Source organism: Apodemus sylvaticus, chromosome 17 (assembly GCF_947179515.1).
Source record: "Apodemus sylvaticus chromosome 17, mApoSyl1.1, whole genome shotgun sequence".
Classification (NCBI taxonomy): Eukaryota; Metazoa; Chordata; class Mammalia; order Rodentia; family Muridae; genus Apodemus; species Apodemus sylvaticus.
The window spans coordinates 58,934,518-58,946,266 of record NC_067488.1 but is presented as its reverse complement, the minus strand read 5'-3'; positions in this window follow the sequence as shown (position 1 = coordinate 58,946,266).

Below are 11,749 nucleotides of genomic sequence, written 5' to 3'. Positions count from 1 at the left end.
GTCTTCTTCTCTTAGGCTCATATGAATCATGGAAACCATCCTAAACAGTAAGGCACATCCTTCACAAGGAAGACACAACATAGGAGACATCCCAGGAATCCCCAGGTGTCTATATCGGGGCTCCTTATGTCTTTAAGCTATGCTAAATCAATGAGAGTTCAACGCCTTGAACTGTGCAGCAAGAAAACCAGAAAGCAACTCAGAAAAAAACAAAATAGCCTTAGTTTCCAGTTCAAAAGAGAAGTGAAATTATGACCGACTTCAATTAAAAATAAAGGCATGAGTCAGAGCACTCGGAAGCTCACAACAGTAAATGGGAACATTAATCGTAAGTGATAGGATGTTCACACAGGCAGCTTAAAACCTAATGCAACTTAATCCTAAAAATATTTCTATCAAGTTAGAAAATGGAATTGCTTTGATTTAAGACGCCACGATGAGAATACTTATTACAAATACAAAATACGACTCCATTTTAATTCTGACACCTCACTGTGGCATGCATTAATAATCGTATCACTTAAATGGGGAGAGTCTTTGTGTATTCAGTACCTCAAGCAATTTTACTCAGGTAAAAAAGGTGCTTTGATAATGGTGAGATATATTCAGGGTGTCAGTCTGTGATACTCCCATATATAGTTTTAAGAGCTATTTCTAGTAGAATATAAGAGAAGAAGGCAGGGATGTTACCTTAGTGCAGAGCTCTTGCCTGAGATATGCTAGGTCTTTCATGAGCTGTGCACGTAATGTTTATTGCCCTCCAGCTCTCTTTTATATGCCCATGTTTTATTTTACCCCAAACTTTTAATCCTATGTAAAGCAGCAGTAATGATTGTTTACTCTTCTCTGTACATCTGGACTCTTTGGATTTTAATTAGATTATCATTGTTCTTCCAGAAAACGCCTCACAATTTATTGTATGAATGAAGAGATTACAAATCAATGTTTAATATTTTCAAGATAAGAACCCAGTTACAACTGAAACTAGTGGTTGCAAATAATATCAGTCCTAAGTTCAAAAAAAATGGAATCCCAGGTATTATATTCTAACTGTTTCATTGGATTATCATTTATTTATATCTAACCGACTCAATTTTTTATGATCAACTCAAGTGTTATGATTTAGAAGAGTAAAGTTGTATTCAGAAAAACACAAATATGTGCATGCCTCATTGCTAAATAAAACAAGATTTTAAAGCCTTTCCTGCCTTGTAAAATTATGGGGGGTAAAAGGAAAAACACGAAACCACAGGCACCGCCTTGTTTAGACCATGGTGCCCAGAGACTCTACAATAACTCACTATTTTTCCTAAGATGTTCAAGTGTGCTTTTAAAATATAGGCAATAGAAAAACTGTCCTGATCTGTCCCTGAATTTGAATTAGCTGCATGTTTAGGATTCACTGAAAGTCTCTAAAATTGACTACTGCCCTATTATTTCTCTAAGCATCATAGCCATTGTCTGCTATTTTGGGATGACTAACGCCTGACATTTACTTAATACCACTATCACATAGTGACTAACTCTATCCCTGCCCCTTTCCACTCAGAGCTCCCATCCTGTTGTTTCCCCTGTTTATTCTAAGAATAGCTGCTGCAAACATTACCTCCTTAAAATCAGCATGGAAACAGTGTATGTGGGCTTGAGTGCACACATGATGGGGACCAACAGCGTAGCTTTGAGACTATCTGTCGGTAGAAATAAAGTGATGCGCACTTTTTCTTCAAGAACTGACGTCACTTTGAGACAAAAAAAATAGATCCTTAAACATTCATGAATCCTAAAAATGAAAGGTATTTTCTGATAATAATTTTAAAAAAGCTATAAATATTTGACATTTGGCATTATCTTATCAAATGTGGACTTATCTCTCTTTTTTTTCTGTACTCCCAGAGAGATAAGATAATGCCAAATTGGGAGGGGGGGCGTGGTATTTATAGCATTTTTAATCAATAGTTAAAAAAAAATATTTCATTGGATATTTCCCAAAGTTCTATATAATACTGTTTCTTCTCTCCTTTGCCACTGATGTTTCCTCTAGGGATAGAGAGGGTGAGGAGGTAGGTAAGGAGAAGATTGTGGGGGAGGACGATGAATCTGTTCAAAATACAGTGTATGCAATTTTCAAAGAATTCATACAAAGATCCCTGTTCTGTAGGCTTTCTATTTATCCTTGGACACAAGATCATTTAGTATACATTGCCATGAAATTTTGTGCTACATAAACTGAAATCGATGAAATTTGAGTGATGTTACAAAACACTTGATTTGGACTCTCAAAACTATCTTGTTACAATTAATATCACTCAGCATTTATCTTTTTGCAGCTTATATAGAAATGCTAAAGTATTGACCGAAGCTAGAGATTAATCATTTTGGTTTCAAGTGACTTTTCAAGATGACGGAGAGGACTCTTAAGCTTTGGGATGTGCCTGGAAGCCAGATCTCAGAAGAACACAGGGTGAGTTTGACAGGACTGCCTACTGGTTTAACTAATATTGATACTTTTCCAGGAGAGAGATAATTGGCATTTATAACTGCCAAAGGGGAAAACTGAAACATAATAGCTTAAGCTTTGGAGAAAAATCGTACTTTAAGTAAATTATGACATTCAAAGATTTAGCTCTGTAGTGTTTCGGATTCCTGGGGACCTCAATAGTCATACTGATCTGAAAACATATAGCACTTAACATGTACCTACATGTATGACCTGAGTTCCTAAGCATGTATGACACTATTACCAGGGCAGTGCATCTACTCACAATTAACCCTATCAGCTTGCCTTATCTTTCTTATGTTTATAACTCTATAAATAAAGTTACATATTTATAAATATTTATGTAGTTTATAAATATCTGCATTTATATTTATGTATTTATATATATCCTTGGATTTATGTGTTGTTACCACAGTCATATGTAACAACAGATTCAGGATATCTGTAGTAGACTATATTCAAAGTTTTATATATTAACTTAGGCAATACTCTAGGCAAAGAATAAATGTGTGTGTGTGTGTGTGTGTGTGTACACTAATATAGAAAAGAAAACATTTGTATCCACTGGTGTGTAGGCAGAAGCAGGCTACAGATCTTTAGAAGACTATCTCAGCTGGGTGCTTTGCCATTTCAATAGCTTCTAGTCAGGACTCAGAATTAAAAGCAAACAGAGCTCAGCTGTTTCTACTGTCTCTGATTTCTCTAAGTCTATAAACAACCAACAGTCAGGAGGATGGTGACCATATGTTTTCTTTTTCAACTGATGTGCTAAACTTTGCCTTGTGCTGGGAAAGTTTAACTGAAGTCCTTGATAAAACGTGAAAGATTATTTGGCAGCTAAAATGTGTTTATTGTCTAAGTTTTTAGACACTTGGTGTTATGCCTAGCAAGAGCATGGAGATGGCTGTCTGCTTTGAATATCCTACTGAGACTTACAAAATAATAAATCCTTACCCAGCCGTCATCACCGACTTCCTTAGTGTGTATCCAGACCAAGCCAGTGGCCAACCCTAGACAGCTGTATCTACTTACACTTGATTAGAAGTTTGCCCTTGAACATTAACTGTTCAAGTGGAGTCCGGACATCTTCCTGAAGGGATTTTTATCTCCAATTTTGTTGTTGTTGCTGTTGTTGCTGCTGCTGCTGCTGCTGTTGTTGTTGTATTCTTACATTTGATCAGGAAATTCATTTGGAAGGCTTTGAGAAACCCCTGCTGTGGGTCTCCAGCTGAGAACACAGCTGTGCAGGGGACACCTGCTCCTCATTAGCATCCATCAATTATCTGCATAGCACAGGCTTGTCCAGTGGCTTTGCACTAGGTTTGATTGCTTGTTTTGCCATATGCTTATAATCAACTGGCATTTGATAGCAAACTCATGACAAAGGAGAGATAGAGTTTACTCCTTGGTGCTGTAACCATATTTTCCTAAGCTTAACTGGTCTGCCCAGAATCCTATGCAAAATTTCCCTGTTCTATTCCTAATAAGGCCCTTTGAAGTATAAACTATCCCTAAAAAAAAGCAGATAACATGACTGATATAAACTCAAATGAACTGGGTAATCCAGAAGAACCACATTGACCACAAGATAGGTTCTGCCTTCCTGATTTCTGAAAGGATTTCCCTATGACTCAAATATTTTTTTAATCTCTTCAAGATAAAATCCATGATTTGACATTATTTCAAAGGTAAAGAAACATTCATCCCTTCTTATGGCAGTGGGATATAGAAGCCTCTCACGTGTAAACACACTGATATATTGCAGTGCTTCCAATAAGACTATGTGTGCAACAGAGCGCAAATCACCAAGTTATTGAAATTCTTACACTTGGCACCAGTTATGTTCTGCCCAAGTAAGTCTGAGGACTGAATCTGAAGTGAATGCTGTCTCAGCCCAGTCTTCTTTACACTTTAGAAGTGGTGGGGTAAGGAAGGACCCAGGGCTTACTACATACCTGAGGATCTCCTTAAACTCACAGCCATCATCCTGCTTCACAAATACTAGTGTTACAGATGTGAGCTACCCTACCTCTCACAAGTTTGCTTGTCCATGCTAAGAGCAAAAGTTTCTGGGAATAGAAATGTAATCTATATATACATTTTTGAGAAAGTGAACAGGAGTGCTCTGTTTCTGAGGTAGCCCTTCATTTAAAAAAATAACCAAATTAATCAGTCAACAAATAGTTAAATCTTAAATCTTACATTAATTTGAGAAAAAAAGTATTTTGCTTATATTCAGATAATTTTGTTTTTCTCGTCAATACAGGGGTGTGGAAAGCCGTGACAGTGTTTGCCATTACAAGATGGCGCTGGCTTCAGCTGTGCCAGCTCAGTGTTCTTGGTAAACAAGCTATCTGCACATGTGCAAGAGTATTTTCCCGCCAAATCTCTGCCCATCCCGGGGCATTCTAATGAGGTGATGAGTGAACAGCCAATTAACTGTGTACACGCCACACCAAGGGGTATATAGGCAGCGCCCATTTTGGGCTCAGGGTCTTCCTCCACGAAAAGCTTCAATAAAAGCTTGGCTGCAGAAGGATCCTAGTTTTCTTTGTGCGTTCTTGCTGGCGAGACGAAAGCGCGGGACACAGGGGGTCTTTAAAGACGAAAAGATTCAATATTATGTATCCAGTTTTAGATCTTCTTATATAACCTGAATTAGTTAGAAGGCTTCAAATGACTGGGTTAAGACCTTATATGGGAGCAATATACAGAGTGGCTGAATCCCATTGTTAGGCTAAACCATGTGATATTCCTTCTTTTGAGTTAAAAATAGGAAACTACTAATACTTTCACATGACTATTTTGTATTAAATGTATTTCATTCCTCTTTGCTTACTCCAGAACATAAGATATTGTGCTTTCTGAACATTTTACACATAGGTAAAATAAAAGTGTTTAAACAAGATTATTCTTGGGCTGGAGAGATGGCTCAGCAGTTAAGAGCATCTGAGGTTCTGAGTTCAATTCCCAGTAACCACATGGTGGCTCACAACCATCTGTAATGGGGTCTGATGCCCTCTTCTGGTGTGTCTGAAGACAGCTACAATGTACTCATACACATAAAGAAATCTTTTTTGAAAAGAGATTATTCTTTTTTCTGATCACTGTTGGACATACATCCTTCAGCTTTATAGTCAACTTATATTACATAGGAAAACTGTAGTATATGATCTCCCACCAGTGAGGTTGACTTAGCTACTCGTCCAAGAAAACAGCAAGCTGCAGCCATCTTGGAAGTGCAGTGTTGAGTACCTGGCACTGAATAAAGTCAAAAATTCCAGTTGTGCCAGGTAGTGGTGACACACACCTTTAATCCCAGCACTTGGGAGGCAGAGGCAGGTGGATTTCTGAGTTTGATGCCAGCCTGGTCTACAGAGTGAGTTACTGGGCAGCCAGGGTTATACACAAAAACCCTGTCTCAGGGGAAAAAAAATTAAAAATTAAAAAAAAAACAACAAAAATTCCAGTTGCTCCTTTTAATCCAGCGTCTGGTGTTTGATATTTTCATATGTTTGTCTTTATCATAGTTTCTTTAATGTATAACCTTCAATTATTAAAAAAAAAAAAAACCCACAAATTTCAGTTTTTAAACTTTGCTGAAGTATTGTGCCCACATCATAAAATTCTGTCTCAAATTCTGCTTCCGGAAACTAAGCATGTGCACCCTGTACCCACATCAAGAACAGTAAGATCCACAGTGTGAAGGCCCCTCTGCTGTGTAAGCTCGAAGAATAATTGGCACACACACACTGGCTTCCCATCTGGTGTGACAGGGACCGTGGCATATGTACCCTGGTTTCTGAAGTTTTGCCCAGTGTCACCCTTGGGAGGGCCTCCCCTCTCTTCTGTGTAGCTGCAGCTAAGTAGTAATGAATGCTATTGTAAACACCCCTTTATGCAAAGAAGACTTTATTGTCTTTTCCATTCACTGTGGAAGCTGGGCATAGTCTGTGCTGTGTGGCTCAGTCCTGGGATCTTCCCTAGTGGGTGTGTACCTAGAAATAAATTCGTCTTTCATAAAATGCCAATTTACAGCATTAATAGAAATTAGCCCTTTCCCAAGGGTTTTGAGGAAATGTGTCCTCCCATCAATGGCGTGTTTGAATTCTATTTTCTCCATATTCAAGAAGGATTTTCTGTGGGTTTGGTTCATTTCTCTGCAGTGGCTGTGGAGTGGCATTCCATTAAAACCAATGACTGATTATACTGAGCCCTTGAAGCTGTTGGCTCCTTGGAGGCTTTTGGGTTTATATAAAAATACCTTGTTCTATCTTTCTTTAAGAATAGTCATTCATTTCCCTTTACCAGGATGAAAGTTTCCATTTCTATGAGGCCTCTGTCACTATGGAGACATCAAATGTCAGTAACACTGCACCTCGTTAGAGGCAGCACCTTTTTTCAGTCTGCTGTTATAATTTTCTGTTTTCCTTTGATTTTTTCAAACATTTGGCAATAAAGTGTGTAATAATTTGCCTTCTCTTTATTACAGTAGCAAATACTGATTCTTCGAGTCTAATGAATTGAAATTTATCTGCCATTGTTTACTTCAATAAGATTTCTGCCCAGTTTCTCTCTCCTGTACTTTTGTAACTTAAGTTTTGTAAAACCTTAGGAGTATGTTCTGTATTTACTTACTCCCTGTGTTTCCATTCAGAGTTCTCTCTCTCTCTCTCTCTCTCTCTCTCTGTCTCTGTCTCTCTCTCTCTCTCTCTCTCTCTCTGTGTGTGTGTGTGTGTATTCGTGTGTGAGATAAATCTCAAATGACTTTAGCTTCAGTCAATTTGACATAAAACTATCTAGCATATATTCCATCTCTGGCAAAATAATCTGGTTGTAGAGGTTGCTATGTCCTCCAACTGTATGCGAAAGATAATAAGAAATTTTCAGTTCAACAAAGATTATCATAAATATGTTAGCACCCAGGGTAATTTAAGCAGAAACATTTGACACATCAATTTTTTTCTCTAAATTTATTTTTACATCAAAGAAGATCGTTTTCCATGAGTTAACGTGAGCAAGAATGATACTGCATTAAAAAAAATTATTTGGATTTTATTAAAGACATTCTTGGATATATTGAGAACAGGTTCACACTAGATGGTTAAGGAGTTAATATAAAGGGTCAGGGTCCTAAAAAATAAAAACGTGGTAAAACCATGAAGAAACACAAGCACTACTAACCCTCCAGCACTAACACCTTTTAGGCAGTGTTTATGTGTTAGTTTTCATCATAGGTAGTGACATATAGAAACGTATAATACTGTTCTCCTGCATGAACGGCCAAGCAACATTTTTTCTTACTCCTTTTGTAAAAGAAACTGCATTGAAGGGTAGCCAAGGAAGCCAGAGTCCAGAGGCCTGCCTAGCCGGGGACTTGTTTCTAATTTTTGAGGTATCGATGCAGTCCCAGGGGTTGCACATCTGTCTGTGCAGATCCCTTTCTTCTTGTGCAGCAGTGATGTAGGCATCCCTTAGTCATCTTTGCCAGTCAAAGCCAGCAGAAAGCATTAAACAAACAAAGAAAGAAGCCATTTCTTCCTAGGGGATATATACACAGTTGTTGACATTTTCGATTTTTTTTTTATAATAGAAGATAAATGTTTAGTAGCATCAACACGTACGTAAGAAGCATTGTCTGAATGCAGAGGCAGGATGACAGGGATGTTCTCTAAATAATTTAGGAATTTAAAGTTAGTTAACATGTATTTCAGTTTTCTGAATTTTATATAACATTCTATTCGAAGACTTCACATCTTATTGTTAATGATTTGAGCTAAATCCTGGATCCTTCCAAGCCAATGAAATACCTCTTTGCTCCTTAGCACCTATAAGTAATGTAATGTTGATGGTACCTTTTGCTTCATTCTAAAATTGTTGTCAATGGAATAAGTGTTGATCAATAAACAAATTAACCATCAAATGTGTATTGGAAGGCACTGACAGAAGAGAAAATGGTTATTGCTGTCGACCTATGTTTAAGACTCTTTGAAATGACTCTGCTTATGTGATTTCAGACACCGGCTCCCAAGCTCTCATATGTGTAAGCAGTGAGGGGAAACAGGAATTGTGGTTATTTTATTTATTATGGAAACTACAAGGCTAGATGTTTTAAATATCAGGTTAAATCAAGGCTATGATACATGCTATAAATTGTAAGGTACTTGTTTAGTTAATTTCATGTACATGTGGCTAAACTATAATAATTACTTAGTCACTTAGTTAGATGTTACCATGAAGGAATTTTATAGCTATGACTACTGTTGCGAAACTCAGCTCTCCTTTCTAATGGAATAAGAAGTACTGGACAAATATGAACGATGGAAACTTCCACAGTGGAAGAGACTACATGAACTTTGATAGTCACAGAACAAAAACATCAACAACAACAACAACAACAACAAACCAAAACCAAACAAGTAGGTAGTAGAGGATTTGTGCCTTTGTGAAATACATTAGTGGTGACAACAGTTCCTGGATTCCAGCAGAGTTAGAAAATCTCTTCTAGACATTTATTCCAAAGCTATCTTGTAGCATTCTTATCTTCAGAGTTGGTAGAAACTTAGTGATCTATTGAATTTAACTGTTATATCAGCTTAAATTCAAGGAGTAGAAATTTAACTTGGGCTTAAGCAATGAGAAAAAACTTTGTTTCCTGAACAGTTAATCCAGAGAGAATAGAGGGATGCTTATGAAATAATTAATAAAATAGAAGTAATATAGAAATATGTTTCGATGTTAAGGATTAAATTTTTTCTGTTGCTGTGATAAAATGCCCAAATGTAATGAAGAAAAAGTTTATTTTAGCTCACAGTTTGAAGGTTCAGCCCATTACAGCAAGTAAGTTGAGGTAGCAGGAGCTGAAAGCATCTGATGACATTGCCTCTATAGTCAAGTAGCAGAGAATAATGGGTGTTCTGCTCAGCTGGCTTCCTTTGTTTTATGTAGTCCAGGACCCAAGCCTAAAGAATGGTGTCACCTTCTATTGGTGTCACCAACATAGTCCATCAGAGCTATGCCTAGAGGCTAACCTAACCTAATTCCTTATGGTGTGTCTGAGGATACCTTGTCTCTTAAACGATTCCAGAACCTGTCAAGTTGACAATCAACACTGACATCATAGAAGAATTCAATTTATATCGGATTTAAGTGCCCAGGCTTCCAACAGAGATTTTTTTTTAAAGAAATGATTTATAGAGGGTCAGGAAATTGAAGAGAGGTGTATGCAATGGGGAATGGGAATCTGGGGGTAGGAACCAGACAGTCCCAGATGCCAGGAAAGCAAGATCGTCCCAGGTCCCTACAGGGATGACATTAGCTGTAATACCCCCAAAATGGGAGAGGAAACCTGTCAAGTCCATATCCAGTGGTTAGGTATGGGGCCAGTTGAAGGATGGGGCCAGCCACCAATCTCCAAAATTTAAACCCAGAATTGCTCCTGTCTGAAGAAAATACAGGGACAAGAAAAGAATGGAGCAGAGACTGAAGGAAAGTTCATCCAGAGACTGCCCCACCTGGGGATCCATCCTACATGCAGACACCTAACCCAGACACTATTGCTGATGCCAAGAAGTGCTTGCTGACAGAAACTTGATACAGCTGTCTCCTGAGAGGCTCTTCCAGATCCTGAAAAATACAGATGTGGAGGCTTACAGCCAACCATCAGGGACCCCAATGGAGGAATCAGGGGAAGGACTGAAGGAGATGAAGGGGCCTTTTCTGGTATCAATGTGTGTGTGGGGGAAGGTCCTTGGTCCTGTGAAGGCTTGATGCCCCAGTGTAGAGGAATGCTAGAATGGAGAGGCAGAAGTGAGTAGGTTGGTGGGGGAGCAAGGGTAAGGGGAGATGGGAAATAGGTGTGCAGAGGGAAACCGGGAAAGGGGATAACATTTGAAATGTAAATAAATAAAATATCCAATTAAAAAAAAGAAATTATTGATGTGATTTTGGAGTCTAATGAGTCAATTTCCCTGTTTATCTCTTTCTTATTCTATTTATGACTCCATCATTAATCTATAATGTATTATCTATCCTCAAGTACCATATATATATATATATATATATATATATATATATATATATATATATATATATATATATAAAAACAGGCATTACAAGGGAATTTTCATCAGTTTTGAAGAGGACATACAGGTCTATTTTAATAATGGAAAGTCTACATTTCATCTAAATACTCACACTTTCAACAAAGCAGAAATATAATCCATCTTTAGAAAAGACTGGTTTAAGAAAATATTATATCTGTTCTTTGAATTGAAATTTCTCTTTGTAGAAGCTTCAAGTATGCTAGACAATCATTATACTGATGTAGCTATATCACTGGGCCTGAGAATTCTCACTTCAAATAGAGCTTTTATTTATTCTTTGAGAACTCCACACAGGTATTCCACAATATATTTTGATTACATCCATCCACCAAGAATTCTTAATAAACATACTTCACAAGGAAAAAGTAGTAGGTTAAATACTGCCATATTTGACTCCTCTAAAGCTCACATACCTTTAATTGTACCTTTACTATTTTCAACTTTAAGAATTGTGGCTACTTTTTAAAAGATATGGAAACTTAGTTGTGAAGTGATCTGGTGACTTCTCTATGGTCATAAAGTTGTAGCACTAGGATTAGATCTCGTCTCATGATAAATCATGCTTAGTAATAAATAAACATTTTTCTTCCATGTTACACTTTATGTGTTACTGGTCACAGCAAACACTGTAAGTAATTAAAAATATTCAATAACTGGTGAAAAGAATGAGTTCCATATTCTCTGGTGGGTACTCTTGAAAGCTGAGTCAGTGATTTCTTGATCAGTAGTCACTGTAAATAAAGAATAACTTTGTTTTGAAGATTTATGTTTTATTGGTGTGCATGTGTCTGTTATGGTTGTATGTATGTGTATGTTTCTGTTATCTCAACAGATGCCAGAAAAGGGCCCTTTACAATAAGGACTTCTTATTAAACTCCAGCATTCTGGCCTTTTATACATCATTATATATGTCTTAACTCTGTAATACTAGTTGGTGAATAGGTGAGTTTCCCTGACTTCCCCTTGATTGGCTTCCTGTCCTTTACAGTCAAAAACTTCAATAGCACAACTGAAGATGAATGTGTGTGTTCTGAATAGATTCATGAAGTGTGAATGAAACAATAGCTAGAAAATAGACAAGCAGCACATATTGACTTCCCTTGACCATTTCATTTTTCAAATGAGCACCTACTTTTGAATACTCAGA